We start from the raw sequence: 16,484 nt of genomic DNA, 5'->3' as shown, positions 1-16,484 counted from the left end.
GCCTCACACATGGCATCCTTGCCATCCTGGCCATAGCAAGAAAACCATACCGTTCGTCCCCTTTGGGAATATTTTCAGCCGCTAAGGAAACACAGTTCCACAGAGTGTGTGTGAAACGTGACAAGGCACATACGGAGTTGGCCGCCTGAAGAGCCATACCCCCTGAAGAATACACTTTCTTCGCCCAACCATCAAAAAGCTTGTTGTCCCTATCAGGAGGGATGGTAGGATACAATGTCTGCACCACCAAACTCTCTGGAGTGGGGTGCTTGGTCAAGTAGCAGGGATCGCTGCCCACTGCCGGGAGACTTGCCCACTGCCGAGAGACTCTCCGGAGCAGTCCAAGCCGCCGCCACCCTCCTCTGTAGAGCCATATGGAACGGCAGTACCGGGTCAGTTGGTGGACCTTGGTCGAGGATATCCATGAGGTCATCCTGAAGAAAATCCCCTGGGGGAGCAGACCACCCCAAGCACTCGGTGACCCTAGACATAAGGCGCTGGTACGAGGATTCGGCATGGGAGCCAGGCTCCAGCCTAGAAACTCCACCTCCGGAGAGGTGTCCAGACCACTGGCATCATGCAGGGACTGACGCAGGTCCTCAAACTGGCTATGACCCGAGAGAATCTCATCTGGCACCGTATCAGGAACCATGCCATCATCAGAGCCCTCATCCACCTCTGAAATGTACTCAAGAGAGCAGAAAGAGGGCACAGAATGGGGAACAAAGCCATGCTTGACCTTTGCCAGAGCCTTTCTAGGAGGTTCCCCCGTGCCACAGGGTACCTCTGACACCACAGCCTTGAAAGGCATTGAGGACGTCGAGCAAAACGGCATTGACGTTGAGTGAATCGGCGTCGACGTCAAGCGCGGCGCCAACAGCATCGACGGCTTCGACACAGGCCTCGAGGGTGGAGCCCCGAGCGTGTCCTTCGACAGCCTAGGCACCAATGGCGTCGATGACTTCCTCAAAGGCAGAGCCTCGAGAGAGTCCGTCGATGACCTCGGCGCCACCGGTGTCGACGTCTTCTTCGAAGACTTCACAGGTGCACACGGGCTCGAGCGCGTCGAGGACCGGGACCTGGAAGGGGCATGACGAGAACCATTCCCCTTGTCCGAGCGGGACCATTCCCACGAATCGTGCCGACCACCCGAGCCCAAAGACGTACGAGCAGTGTCTCTCGTCCGATCACGACCGCCCCCACTCGGAGGCGCGGACGGACCAGTGCACTGCGATTCGAGAATCGCTAGCATTTTCTTACAGAAGGAATCCCATTCCTCCGGTGTCGCATGCTTGGTGGGATAAGCGACCTGCCAACAGGCGGAGTCCTCGGATGAGGATGGGGAAGGCGGCCGATGACGGCGCTTCCGGGAGTGCCTCGAAGAGGCAGAGGAGTGGCGGGACCCACTCCGGGACCGAGACCCACTGGACTTCCGACGACGATGCGGAGAGTCGCCCCTCGAAGCGTCCGTTGAAAGCCCCGCGAACCTCAACTTCCGGGGCTTGAAACACCTTAGGGACCGACAGTTTCTTCTTGCGCTCCCGCAAGGCTTTGGGCGTAAGAGACTGGCAGTCGATACAATCATCTGTGTCATGGGCCTCCCCGAGGCACCAGAGGCAGGCGTCGTGGGAGTCCGTCACCGACATCTTGGACCCACAGTTCCTGCACTTCTTGAAGCCCGGGCGCAGGGTGGAAGAAGAGCAAGACATCACGATAGGACTTTAACTTACACAAACGAACAGGTTCGAAGAACCGAAAGAACAAAAACTCCTAAGAGTCGAGGCGCGCCGAGATCTCCGAAGCAAACACGTTCGCGGAAAAAACGGAACTGAGGCTAGGGGCGTCGTGCTTCCTACTTATAACATCCAGTGACATCGGCCGTCGGAGGAGGTCCTCGAGGGAGGCGTATCGACGTCATCGACGCAGGACGCAGAAGCCGAAAGATTTTCCGAAGCAGCACAGCTGTGGTGATTATTGTCATAGATATGGAATACGTCGGAGGACCCAATCCCCTCGAATATGGGCACTAGACAAACACGCCATCCTCATTTGAGATTAAAGTTTGGCGACAGGTGAGAGGAAAGAAGATTGGAAGAACAGCAGAGCTATTTCTGAAAAATGGAAGGCTACCACTAGTTCCAGAGCATGTAGATGTTTTACCTTGGCTGGAATATTCAGAATCATTTCTCAGGGTCTGTTTTGCATGTCTCAACTCCACACTAGGCCCTATAGATTTTCAGATCCTTATGCGCACACTATTCTCTAAATGGCAAAAAATATAACCTGGGAACTGTAAGGAAGGCATAGTATCACAAGTATTGACACTGACACAATGGATACAATTTGCAAAAACTTTATTGAAAATGTTGGGGTTGGAGAAACTCCTATTTTGCCCTACACCTAAGATGGGAGTAGTCTCGACCATCAAACGATAAACATAACAGTCCTAGTCGAGTCCATCAAATCAAAATGGCCTATGCTAACAAAACATAATGCCTGCCCTATCTCTTGTACAAAAAGTGTAAAAAAGGATAAATGTATGCAAAATGAAAAATCATTGTTAAATGATAATGTGGCTGAACCAGCTCTCCTCCCCACGTTAGGCCTCACAGAGTAAGGCGATCCTTGTAGGTAGGACGCCACACTCTGGTGTGGTTCCCAACTCTATACACAGTTCAAAACCATGGATCAAGGCCCGTCTGGCCTTCCACGTTAAAGTCTCTTTCTCTGACTTCCAAAATAATGTTTCAACCAAAACATTCACAAAGATCCCCCTCTGCCAGGCTCAGATGTTTCACCCCACAGTTCTTGCAGGTCCCCCTCTGTCGGGCTCAGACCTCTCACAATGAAGTTCAACACAAAGTTTCAAGGGGTCTCCCTTGCCCAAGCTTATTATACTTCAGGTCTCCCTAAAACAGGCTCGGACCACTTTCGGATGTCGACGTTTTTCGAATGTGCAGGGCTTTCTTCCACCGCAGGACCACTTCGACTCAACGTTCACTGTTTTACTTTCACCCTTAACTTCTCTAGGAATCAACCTCCTTCAGCTCACTTTTGCCGTTTGTTTGCCTTTAGCTTCAAAAAATGTACCTTTCACAGAGACTTTCGAATGGGCTAATTCCTTTCACCGGACCACTCTGTTACTTAATATCGCTGATCTCACAGCTGCATTTGACTTTAAAGTTCATTCACAGGTCTGCCTTTCTTTGCGTTTCATCCACACGCATGCAGCCTTCACATGTGATATAATGTTGCTACTTCATTCGCTTTAACACAACCTGATCTCTCAGGTTGCTTGCCAACTCTTCGGCTGTGTGCGTTTCTTTCTTGTTTTGTGATTTCCAATTTACGAGCCAAGATTAGTACCACAGGCTTGGCCTCGCTTCCCCAACTCTGCTGTTCACCCGGGAGGGTCGCTGGCATCCTTGAAACACAATGCAATCTTCACTTGTGGGATCTGGCCTTCTCCACTTGTCTGTCGCGGTGTGTCGGATGCAACGACAACCAATAGGGAAGCCTTGGGGTTTTCAAACCGCTGCACTCGTCCCTTGGTCCATTGCTCTGCTCCAGTAGGTGTGCCTTCATCCTAGAAGTTCTGCTCATACTTGTGTTCCGCCTTGCTCTGAGTGTGTCTTTATGTGTTGCCTTTTATTCGTGTGAGGAGAGCAAACTTGTATCAGGTGTATGCACTTAGTGTAAAGTGCTTGCCTTTGCCTGACCTGATTAACGGGACATGAACAGTATGATGTGAGAGAGTTAGTCTGGTTACTCTCAATCACCATCTTCCTCAGCCCAGTGTTTGTGTAAAAAAGGGGGTGGGGGAGTTGGGATCTCAGAATATCCTAAAAGATAGGAGGGGGAAGATGAACAAAAAAGTGGGGAATACTGCGTCTCACCATCCACTGCCTCACCCCTACTCCCTGAAGACCCCCTCACCCAGGGGATCCTCCCGCACTGGTCCACCCCAGCGTCTGGATCCAAAGGCGATGGCTGTGCCCTGGCCAACTGAGAGAGAGATTCCCCGGGGACTAGCGGGTGAGACACCCTCTGGTTTCTCACATAACCCACCACTGGACAGGGTGTGGTTTGAGTGATGGGAGCGAAGTAGGGTTAATGGTGGAGTCGTGGTAGTCAAATAATAGGCCAACTTGGAGGGAGCCCCTCAAACATGACAATATAGACCTAAAAATAACTTATAGAAACAAGTTTTCTTTCTCCATTTCTCTGTCGGTTACTCACCAACTGTTTAACCAATGGTGTTGAGTGCATGTGGGCTTATAATCACGTGCCCGGCTCTCTTGACAATCTGCCATACTCTGCAAAAGCAATTAAAAGGAGAAAAAATAAAATGAAAAAGAGACCTCCCTAACAGCGTCCTGTAGCAGCCTCTCGGGAAGGTGGGAACACATACTGGTCAACCTTTAGAAATGGATTTGGGGGTGAAACAAGAAAATGTTCATGTTGCAGGTATGCTCCCCATTGACACCTACGGGCCGGCACGGGGTGTGGCATATGAGGGAACTGACTCTATAGCGTGGTGTCACCTGCTAAGAGTGGGTGAGTTAACAGGTATAGGGAACACACAGCCTGACAAACTTCCACGGGGAGGCAGGTGTAACCGACTTGCCACTGGACTGGCCCCCAAGCCTACAATGACCGGAATGAAAGCCTGCTCTTTTACCACAATTATGCTCCTTGCAGAAGGCAAGCAAGCAGCCTAGCCCAACCTACTATAATTTTGGTTAATTTATGTCATTTATTTATGTTTGTCTCTCACTATATGTCTGCCCAAAGAAATATTTATACTAAGCTCGTCATTCGCTCTCACGCTGCTCTCCAAATGGAGCTCCTAATAGGTGAAAATACGTTTTAACAGGATTGTCATACTTAAAGTAATTGTGTGGTTAATTTGTTCTGCGATGAAAACTTTAAATTAATTCCAAGATCATCTTGCATTAAAGTAAAGTTTTTAATAACAGAACAGGCAAGGCCAACTATTGCCTCATCTGTAAGACCTCATTAGCCAATGCATTTCGGAGTGAAAGTCCCTTGTCCGGGCGGAGACCTAGTAAATACAAACATAAATTCATAAATTCAGCAACACATGTACACAAATGAATGATACGATAGGTTATTTATAACACGCTTAATAGTTTCGAAGCACGAACTCGGGGATCGAACCTGTCTTGCTTGGTGTCTTCTTGCTTCCAAAGTGAGCACATTGCCAATTGGGAAGGTCCAGAAAGTGGATCAATAAATACCAAATTAGGTGAGGGTGTGTAAACATGTACGATGAAAGATGACACACAGTGCAAATGCTCAAGGGTCATTTTCTAAATCACCCGCTTGACATTTATTCGCAGACTCCGAACATTCCAGCAAGATTGGAGCGTTTTCTCAACTCCATGAGGTAACCTCCCATTTACCGTAACCGCACGCCGTGATCATTTTGTACATATTTTCACATGTATTCACATTGACTTTGCACTTCTGGATTTTCAGATTTAGGCCTTTAGTTCATCACACCAAGGTATTTCTATATCATTGTTGTACTCACCATTTTGAAACGCACTTGGTGATTTACACTGTGTCATCTTTTTTACTTTTTTCTTCTTTTCTTTTTTCATCATACATGTTTACACATCCTCACCTAATTTGGTATGTATTGATCCACTTCCTGGACCTTCCCAATGGCTTTTCTGAATGACGAATCACATTCATGTTTTTGTACATGTGTTGCTGAATTTATGTTGTATTTACTAGGGCTCCGCCCCGACGAGGGAGTTTCACTCCGAAATGCATTGGCTAATGAGCTCTTACAGATGAGGCAATAGGGCGGCTTATGTTATAGCAGGGGAGTTGCTAGGTCTGGAAAAGAACCGGGGCTAAGCTGATGTCGGAACTGTTGGGACTGGGGGCTAGCTAGTCTTTTGGCTGTAGCCCCTGAGATTCTATCCGGGGCTACAACCAAAAGATCAGGGGCTATAGCCCCCTTACTCCCCCTAGCAACGCCCCTGTGTTATAGTCTACAAAGGAGAGACGAATGATGGGGACACTCGTGTGTTGCCCCCCTGCCTTTTCAATCTGAAGTTCAGATGCTTTCATCCCAAACAGCACTTTCTGCATCTCCTAATGTGGACGTTTCTACAGTTGGCATGCTACACCTCTGAGATAATGCTAATAGGAGCCTCTGTCAGCTGTTAACATGGAAGGCAACTGCTCTCAGCACCTTGCAGAGAAATTCAGGGTAATAGCATCATGCTAGAACGAGTGGGATCTTTGATGGTCGGCATGTCTAAAAATAAATGTTTTATTCAGAATTGTACCTCTGTAATTCAAATTATAATTGGTTACTTATACATGCTTAATACCTAGAGGTTTCTAAGCACAGGCCTGGGGATCAAACGTTTGTTCCTATGTCTAAAAATAAGTGTTTTATTGAGAATTGTACCTCTGTAATCCAAATTATAATTGGTTATTTATAACGCTGCTTAATACCCAGAGATTTCTAAGCACAGACACGGGGACTGAACCTGTGTTGCACTGCTTTGTCTTGTTTCCAAAGCAGGTGCGTTGCCCCTGAGCTATGCTCCTTTCATCTATTGAAATTGAAACAGAGGGCACTTGAAGTATACCTGAGGCTCGTGAGACAAGTCCTGTGAGCATAATATGATACAGTCTATAGCCATTGCAGCAGGCCCTTCCATAGCCATTGCAGCAGGCCCTTCCATAGCCGTTGCAGCAAGCCCTTCCATAGCCATTGCAGCAAGCCCTTCCATAGCCGTTGCAGCAAGCCCTTCCATAGCCATTGCAGCAAGCCCTTCCATAGCCATTGCAGCAAGCCCTTCCATAGCCATTGCAGCAGGCCCTTCCATAGCCATTGCAGCAAGCCCTTCCATAGCCATTGCAGCAAGCCCTTCCATAGCCGTTGCAGCAGGCCCTTCCATAGGCATTGCAGCAGGACCTTCCATAGCCATTGCAGCAGACCCTTGCAAGTCTTTCCCTGTTAACGTCCAAAACAAATGCTCAAAATAGCAAAGAGCCTGCAAAAATAAAATACATATATGCAATAAGCGGAAAAGGGCACACCCCTCTTCTTCGGACTCATTTAAGTAAGTTCACTCTATCAGAAACCAAGGACAATAAATATACATTATGGCCAGTGGCGCACCTGAAATGTAAAAGGGAAAAGAGGAACAGTAGACAGAACTCAGCAACTCTTGCCCAGTGGGTAGTCTGCCAAGGGGAACTGCAAGAAAGCGCACCTGAGCCCTTTCCCGAGGCAGAAGCAACGGTTGTATACTAATTGATCTTTTCACAATTGACCTGGGGAGAATTGACCTCGGGAGAATTGGCCTAATTTAGAAGGTCAATTGGGACATATATGCGGGGGGAAATCCCCTGCAACACCAACCCAATCCAAAAACCCCCGCAACCCCCCACCCAATCCCCGAATATTGTTTATAATCCAAAATCAACCCAATACATATAAAAAAGAACTAAAATAATATAAAGATCAATTGTGCAGAAGGTCAATTAGGACCACTATAATTAGGTCAATTGGGCAAAAGGTCAATTGTAAAAGGTCAATTTGGGTAATACCGAAGCAACGGCTCTGTGTATGTGCATTCCTTCCAAGACTCAATGTGTATTGACTCTATAGCTTCATTCCAAAAGCCAGCTATGCAAAATCTAAAATTAAAACTGTTTGTGAGAGTACGTCTTCAAATCATACGATCCACGTAACAGCACTTTTTGCCACCAATAAGAAGAGGCTGTTAAGCTGATTTGTGGCCTTAGATCTTTTAGCATTAATCCCGAAATGCATGATATGATATTTTATAACGTCTGTTTCACCGGAACCTATCAAGTCAAGTTATTCGGGGCATTAAGTGGGCAGAGTTTATGTCTTCATACAATTTAAATAACGCTCGTTCTGTATCCATTGAAGAGAAACATCCCCACTTGGAGGGATGCCAAGTAATCTTGTACAAATGATTATATATATGTTACTGAATCCTTGCTGGAAAGGGTCACTTATTTTAACATTGCATCCATTCAATACATTAAGTGATCCGGCTGTATTTTTCAAACAAACCTTTACACTGTTTAATACATATTAATATTACAACATACACTTCAAACGCATTAAGACTGCAAAGCATTTAATTGCAACAATCCTAATAATCATCATATTATTTTAAAAACGTCCAGCATTTTTAAAAACTGTTTCTTATGATTTTTATTAAATATCTCCTTAGTTAATATATATTTTCACACAGAATAAACGGAACCAGAAATAACCCTTGCCACAGCAAATGGTAGACCAAAACTGATCCCCTGTCCCCCCACATCCTCTATTCTTGACAGCATGGAAGCATAATGGATGGTATATTGGTTTCTTAATTCCGTACATTGGGTTAACAGATGTCTGGTATAATCTATACTCCTTTTACAAATTCTGCACAACCTGTTTCCAACCAGGATTTCCCCCCTCCCCCACACCCCTGTTATCATGTAGGAAGGAAGTAAATTAACCCTTAGCAGCATAAAGAAATGGTGTAGACCCGTATCTACTGTATATTTTAAATATGCCATAGGTTGCTTGATGGAAAGGATTGCCCAGTATTCCATCAAGGTGGTTTTGGCTTGTAGATACTCAATGACTCTAACCCTATCCCAGGCATTCGCCTCTCAGCCAATCTTTTCTTAGCCACTGCCATAGAGTCGACATTTTTCAATGAACATGCCTATGTGGGTAATCCCTCGATTTTGGCTAATGGGGTTAATCTCATTTCTGCGGTTCCTCTTCTGATGGCTTCTAGTACCTTGTCAAACGGCTTTCCTATCATGCTTTCTTATAACCTCAGACAGTGCTTTTATGAGTTCTCATCCAAGTCTTGTGCCTAGTATGTAGATTGGCACACATGCCCAGCCCACACTCAATAGATATTCCCCTCCTTCGTATCAATCGCCTTCTGATGTGTATGTTTCGAAGCAGAGGCTATTTCGACTCTGCTATTTTACAATCCTACCTATTACTATGTACGACGTGGTGAGCTCTTTTACAATTGCGGTTAACACCATACAAAGTAGTTAAAACAGCCGAAAATCCCTCCAGCTTGTCACCGTAGTTTACCTCCAACATAATTCGCATTTGGGGTTTGCAGAGAAGCCTATTATTTAAATCCAACACTCTGCGCTCCGTCCATTTTATTCCATTTCCCCGGTTGCTCCCCTCATCATTTCCAGTCATTGCCATGGGTTTTACTCTAGCAACATTTTTGAAACTGCAACTCAGGACTTTGTGATCGCTGGGTTTGGTGTACAATAGCTTCAGAGTTTCCACATCCCAATATTCAATTTATTTTACTAAAATGAAGCCCCCGTCCCCGCTACTACTCACACCATTCGTCCATGTGGTAACCACACCACGCCTCTCCTCCCCACAGCGGTCTAGAAAGTCCATGCCACAAGACTGCAGGAAAGAGAACCATGTGACACCCTGTATAACCTGAGGGGCATCTAGAGTCTTATCAAAAATGCCCTCCTCAACCAAGGCCTTTGCCACATCGCAGTAGCCATTCAAATCTCCTGTAACCACCATGCCGATTTCAGGGTGCTACCGTTCCCATTGCAGGATTACTTCTGTCACACGGGCAATAATTCTATGCGTGCACTTGCCACCCGGCGAGCTCATTGCGCAGCACTTCATCCAACGTAATGGCAATATTGGCACATATCATATTGTGGTCAAACATATGAGGGCAATAGCCCTCCATTATATTATGACTCTTTGCCCCAATAATAACCCCGCCAGTAGGGAGACCAATCTTCCCCTTATGCGCCAGTCTATTCAAAGTTGTGTAATCATCTAACCTTAGAATGTTGACTAACCATGTTTTTTGCAGCATAAATATATGTGTGCCATTCAAAATGTCAACACTGCATCCATGATGTGTATAATGTCTATGTGCCCACGTATTCCAACACAGAAATGTAATTAGATGTATTGCCTCTCTCAGGCTACAGACATATTGGTCTTGGAAAATACTGGAGCCTGGATGGGGATACCATATGAGGGGAGACTCTGCAGGCTATGCGGGGGAGCTATTGAGTCAGCCCGACACGTTTTGACTCCGTGCCAGGCACTGGAAACATTGTATGAACGAGCATATAGAAAATTTCAAAATTGTGCATCGGATCAGTAATGTTATTTGGGGTCGAATCTTTAGTGATTTCGGCTGCTGCTATGCATTTCTGGGAAATAGCTCAGGAAAAATGGTGTCCAGTTATAATGTCGGCTGCAAAAAGTCGAATGCAAAAATGTCGGGAAAAGAAATGTCCAACAAAAATATTCAAATGTGTTTTTTTTTTATTTGTATGTTTTTTGGGGTCTAGCTAGTAAAAATAAACGGGGGGCTGGGGAGAACACCCCCATTAAAAAATAAAATTAAAAAAAAACAGATTTGAAATTATTTTTTTTCGCCATTTTTGCAGTCGCCATTTTCACTATAAACCAGGAAAAATGTATGCCTATAACTCGAGTGTAAAACGGCAAGAAAGGAAATTTGGAGTTAAAATACGAGTCTCCGGTGGATATTGACAGTGTTATGAAGACATGAATTTTGTTTTTAGTGGTTTTATTGCACATTAGAGGGATTGTATTTGTGTGATATGATTGTTCTACCTTTTTTTATGTTATTTTATCTTTTTTACGGGATATGGCTGCTGTTATGGTATGTAAAGTGTATGATGTAATGTAATAATTATTATACAAAATGTACCAGTGTGAAAAGGTTGCTTGGCAACCAAATGCACTTTAAACAAATAAACATTTAAAAAAATTATTTGCAAGGGCGCCTCCTCTCGTACTTTCGATGGACCAGCAAGGCGAGGGATCCATGCCCAAGATCCCTGTGCCTGGGTGCGTATATCACAATATGTGGAATAGCCCTCTTGACACGTGGTACTTCTCATGTGGGTCTTTGCAGCCTACGTGTACCCTGCATTGTGTGGGACTGCTTTTATCTGATCCACCAACCCCACCTCCACGGGAAAACCCCATTTTAAAAAACTGGGCAGCATAATACATAATAAAATCTACTGTTTGCCTATTACTGATCTGCAAGCATGCCCAGTTTCTTTCATACACGGAGTCAGGGATTGCGACACAGTCACTGTCTGCCGAGGTAATCGCTCTCAGCTGTGGTATAGTGTAAAGGAGTTTTAACACTGCAGCTGGATTCAGATACAAGGTTTCGGGCCTCAGTGGAAGGATAGGGAGGTGAGCCCATAGAGGGGGGAGTGCAAGAGGGAAATGGGGAGCAGGTGTTCCGATAGGCAGGATCTCAGTCTTACTGGCATTAAGACAGAGATCATTGCAGGTGCACCAAGACTAAATAGCAGACAGGCAGTCAGGGATGATAGAGGAGGAAAAGGAGCAAGAGGTGAACTTGAAGAAGAGTGTGTCAGCATAGGACTGGAAATGAGGAGAGAAGGCAGAGATCGGGTGAGCAAAAGGTGCTAAGTAGATGTTGAAAAGCCAAGGCGAGAGGATAGAGCCCTGGTGGACACCACAGGTACAGAGAGTGGTGGAGGAGAAGGAGCCCAGGACCACTGGGGAAGGGCAGTCAGTAAGGAAGGTCAGGCAATCCAATGACTGATCTGAGATACCAAGTGTATCTTGGAGCTGTTTTATGAGGATAGAGTGGTTTACCGTGTCAAAGGTGGAGGAGAGGTCAAGGAGAATGAGTTAGAGCCAAGATTTGCGAGCAATTCTTCACAGGTGGTCAGGAGTGCAGTTTCCGTGCCTCTGGATGCTCGGAATCCAGATTGATGGTCATGTAAACAACCAGCAAGCTCAGTGTGTTGGGTCTGTTGGGGAATAACCAACTTCTCCAGGAGTTTCCCAAGAAAGGGTGTTGTCATGAACTACAGAACACGCCCCTTTTTTTTACTTCCTGGTCCTTGTCTCAGTGGGGCTTACACTCCTTTGTACTTCCAACATGGCCGTCCACTGTGAAACACCTTCCTCGCTCTACACCTTGGACGTAGCGTGTTCTATTAATAGACCACGCCTCCCGCGGCTCTGCACGTCTCAATGCTATTGCGAAGTAGCGACCAGATGTGTGCTCCGTAGCTCGCGGTATTGTTTTCCTTGCTTCTTCCAGCCAACCCCATTCCTAGCCCCTTTCCTTCCTTTCTTGATTCCTGGACTCATGTGCTAGTAGCGCACTCTGTAAATTTCCCGGATTCCTGGATCCTTGCATCCCAGAACTTTGAACGCATGCTGGAGTCAGTAGAGACTCGTGCAGCCTCATTCAAGACTCGATCTGTCCGCAAGAAGGCATTGACCAAGAAATCCAGCAAAGATCGAACTTTGTGAAAAGGGGGGAACTCCTTGACAGGTGTAGTAATGATAGGGCGGTAGTTGGCCGGACATGAGGGGTCGGAGAAGACATTTTTAGGAGGGGGTGCACAAGGGAGAGCTTGAGAGAGGAAGGGAAAGAGCTAGATGCTAGGGAGTGGTTACCAAAGTCAGCAAGTGCCAGAGCGAGGTAGGAGATGCTGTCCTTGATGGTTCTGGAAGAACAAGAGACACCTGTTTGATGAGACCTTCATAGAGCCGACTACTTTAGAGATCTTATCCGTTCGGATAGGTGAGAAGGAGGAGAGAGTGTATGTCAGAGGAAGAGAGGCCAAGGGGGCTAAGGGGACAGGGAGAGGAATGGAGGGGGGGAGAGGTCAGAATGTGCTGAATTTTAGAGGAGAAATGGGTGAACAGTACAGAGGGCCTGAGAAGGAAGAGGCGTGATGGAGACTGTGGATGGATTGGGTAGTTCCTTGCAGACTTTGAAGAGTTCAGCTGTGTTGTTAGAGGCTCCAGAGACATGGGCCTGGATGTGAGCCCCCTTCTTGGAGCGGATGGAGAGACAGTATTGCCTTTGGCGTAGGCGACAGGCCAGTTTGTTAGGGGATGAGCCTGAGGTCTGCCACTTCCGTTCAGCAACTCTGCATTTGCATTTCAGAGGGGCTAGATCAGAGTCATACCGCTGTTATGCTTCCAGGCAGGTTTCAGGCAGATCCTCATGACAGGGGCACGAATATCAGGACTGTTAGTTATAACAAGATGAGTGGCAAGGACAGAGTCAGTGGGAGAGTCAAAAGAAGGGGAAGGAGAGGGATGAAGGTGGAGGCAAACGCAGCAGCTGACAATCGTTTCATCGGTCGGATTACCGCGAAGGAGGCTGGCAGTGCTAGTGCCGGCTTGGTCAGGGGGCCAAGAGGTCCCAGATGAGAAGAGAAGAGAGAGTGGTCAGACCAGGAGAAAGGAGTAGTAAGAGGGTTGGAAAGTGGGGGCTCAGCGTGGATGAAGGCATCAAGAGTGTGTCCGGCAGAGTGGATAGGGTCGGAGGGGAAAATAGTGAGGGAGAGAGCAGTGCAGAGATCACGTAAGAGAGAAGAGGCAGAGACAAGTGAGTCAAGGTGGATGTTGAAATCTCCAAGGAGGAGGAGTTTAGAGATGGAGGTCAGAAGAGAGGTGATGAAGTCAGCCCATTCTGAGAGGAAGACAGATACAGGGCTAGGGGGCCTGCAGATAGCGGCAAGAGTGAAAGAGAGAGTTGGAGAGACACCAAGCTTGCAGACAAGATTTTCAAAGGAGGAGTAGGGCTGGGTGGGTATGATAGAGGTAGGGACCCTGTAAGTGATTTCAACCCAGCACTCCACCTAAGTCAATGCCTAGCATGTGATGCACAGCTGGAACCCTTAATTATTTATTTATGTCTATAAATTAATTTATTTATGAATGATGTACCCTTATATCACGCCTCTCTCTTTGAATCCCCACCGGTCGCACTGAACCAGGAAGCAGGCTGTTTTGCAAAGTTAAAAGATTTATTTTATGGATTTGCACAATATATATCACACTATTTAATAATTATACAATTATCACCAATGTGGTGATGTTACAATCAACAATCTCTTTAATCAGAAGGAGTATGGATAGGAAAAATAATGCAGCATAGAATAAAACTTTGTGTGGGTTCAGTCAAATGCAGTGTCACTCTTTGCCTCTGCACACTACTCAATCCCCCCCAATATGCAGTATAAAGAGATAGAAGGAGAGAAAACAGGTTTCAGGAATACACACTCAACAAATACAGTATTAGTCCCAATTTCCCCCAGCAAACTCACAGAGAAACAGGAATGATTGCAAACAGGACAAAATGGTTTAAACGTGGCTTGGAATGAATGGGAAAAACACTGAAAAATGGATTTAATTCACTAAATTGAATTCAAAACTAGTGGGAGCCGCTTTGTATAGTTTCAGATCAACACTAGCAATGCTTATTGAGTCACTAGCAGATTGGACACTTAATTTTGAGATCGGATGCAAAGAACAGCTGTTTTACACTTGATGAAATTGAGCCAAATGAAAGATTTGTGGCAAACTTTTCCACGTGCGGGAAGCACGATTGTAGAAAAACTAGAAAGAGTTGGAATGCGGTTTTGGATTCGGTGGATTCATTGGAAAGCTGAGCATGTTAGCTTCAATTTGACACTTAATTTGAAACTTCATTTCTAGCATACACGGTACGGAAAATACGGAGGTTTTAGTAGAGGTCGGTTTTTCTCAGAAAGAGTCAACATTTTCAAATGAAAGATGCACTTTTGAATCTACCAACAAAACTTTCTTTACACTAGGAGTCTATGAAGCCACAAACTACATGACAGCACAGCCACCAATCCAGCAACGTCTCCAGATGGTTTCTACCTGCCGAGATGCTTGTCTTTCTTCAGCAAATATATTAGCGCAAAGATGATATTATCACTTTCATTACCAAAGGACTATAGGGATGAGAGAAAGATTCAGGAAAGACAAAATATTTTCTACAATGCAGTTCTGGATATGATAGAATGGGTTTGGATAGGATTACTTAAGGATAAGACACTTGCTATGGACAATTCTATGGTATAGATACTCACTACTACTGTTTGGAATGCACCCGTCAGGGATCGGGTCAAAGACTTCTGGACTGGAATTCTGCTAGACCACCGGACTGGATTCAGGGCGCTCGGGGACTGCACTCAGCACGGTACTCTGGACACTGCACGGCACCCTGGACTGGATCTGATGGGTTGGTTCTGGGTTGCAGCTATCTGGTTACAGCTCTGCTCTACTGGTTTGGATCTGTGTATTCTAGCAAGAATTCCTAGCAAGAAAGCAGAAACAGCACAGCCAGGCTGTTCTTTTTGATGTTCCCCTCGGAGGTCTGAGGTAAAATCTGGTTTCAGGATTTTAAAAGGCCAAGCTGAGAATTGGGCCTCTCTGCTTTCAAAGTTCTGGAGTCTTGGATATGGATTTCTCCTCTTGCAAAGTGCTCCGCCAGCAATCAGTTGATGGGTGAATGTCTGTAGGTCCTAAGCTACCTCTATTTATGTATTTCCCTAAAGGGTCGGTAGGCTGAATTATACTAGGCACACCCTCTAGGAATCCTATTGGTTAGGGTCTGTCCTCCCCCCTGATTCAAGAAGAACACATGGTGTCATGATGATGCTGTATTTTACAATCCAGGGAGATCCTCCCCCTTTTCTCTGCACAGTAAATCTATTTTTCATATAAAGCATATTTACAATATTACCAACTTGCTAGCAATAACATATTTACATCACAGATTTAGTGGAGCAAGTATCCGCCCGAGTTCCATCTCGGTGAGAGCTTCGGTTCAGATTTGACCGTTTTGTGCGCTTTTGTTTGGGTACCCAATGTCAGATTTGTCCAAATTTTTCTACATATATGCGCATGACATCTGGGCATAATCCTGTGAAGTTTCATATTTCTAGCATCATCACAATTGCTACAAAATCACAATTTATGTAGTCATGTCTCTGAACATAGCACAGAGTTCTGAGTAGTTTCAAAATGTGACCAGGATTTTCATGTTAACACTATATTTTACAGATTTGTACAACTTTTGCACAGTTCTCTGTGAGTCTTTTTCAAAAAGATACTTTCTTGTGGTTTAAGGATAAACATATCTGTCTGGCCCGCCCCCAAAGTTTTATGGGGCCAAGAGCAATCCAGGCCTCTCTTCCTGCTGGCAGGAGTTTTTGTTGACCCTTGAATTTGCATACCCTTTCAATCCAGGAAGTCTATTGTCTTTCCCCAGAGAAGCAGAGCAAAATCTCCCCCTGTCCCCCTTCATTAACATCCGACTGAGAGTTCCTGGGGCAGAGAGCAGAAGGAAGGCACCTTTTGTTTGGGGCATGCTGTGGAATTTGCCTTTTGAAGTTCTGTGGCTGGCATCAGAGGTTACTTTAACACACTTTGTTTAAAATTGTCTTTGCTAAAATAAAATTTACATTTTCAAAAATAGACACACAGATCGCTAATTCCAGTCTTTTTAAAACATAGAGATTGAATGGTGGCAAACTATATTTCTTTTGATGGCAAGTCTCTTCTTTTCAACAATTTGACG

Source organism: Ambystoma mexicanum, chromosome 1p (genome assembly GCF_040938575.1).
Source record: "Ambystoma mexicanum isolate Mex_15411 chromosome 1p, UKY_AmexF1_1, whole genome shotgun sequence".
NCBI lineage: Eukaryota > Metazoa > Chordata > Amphibia > Caudata > Ambystomatidae > Ambystoma > Ambystoma mexicanum.
Note: the sequence above shows the minus strand (reverse complement) of the source record.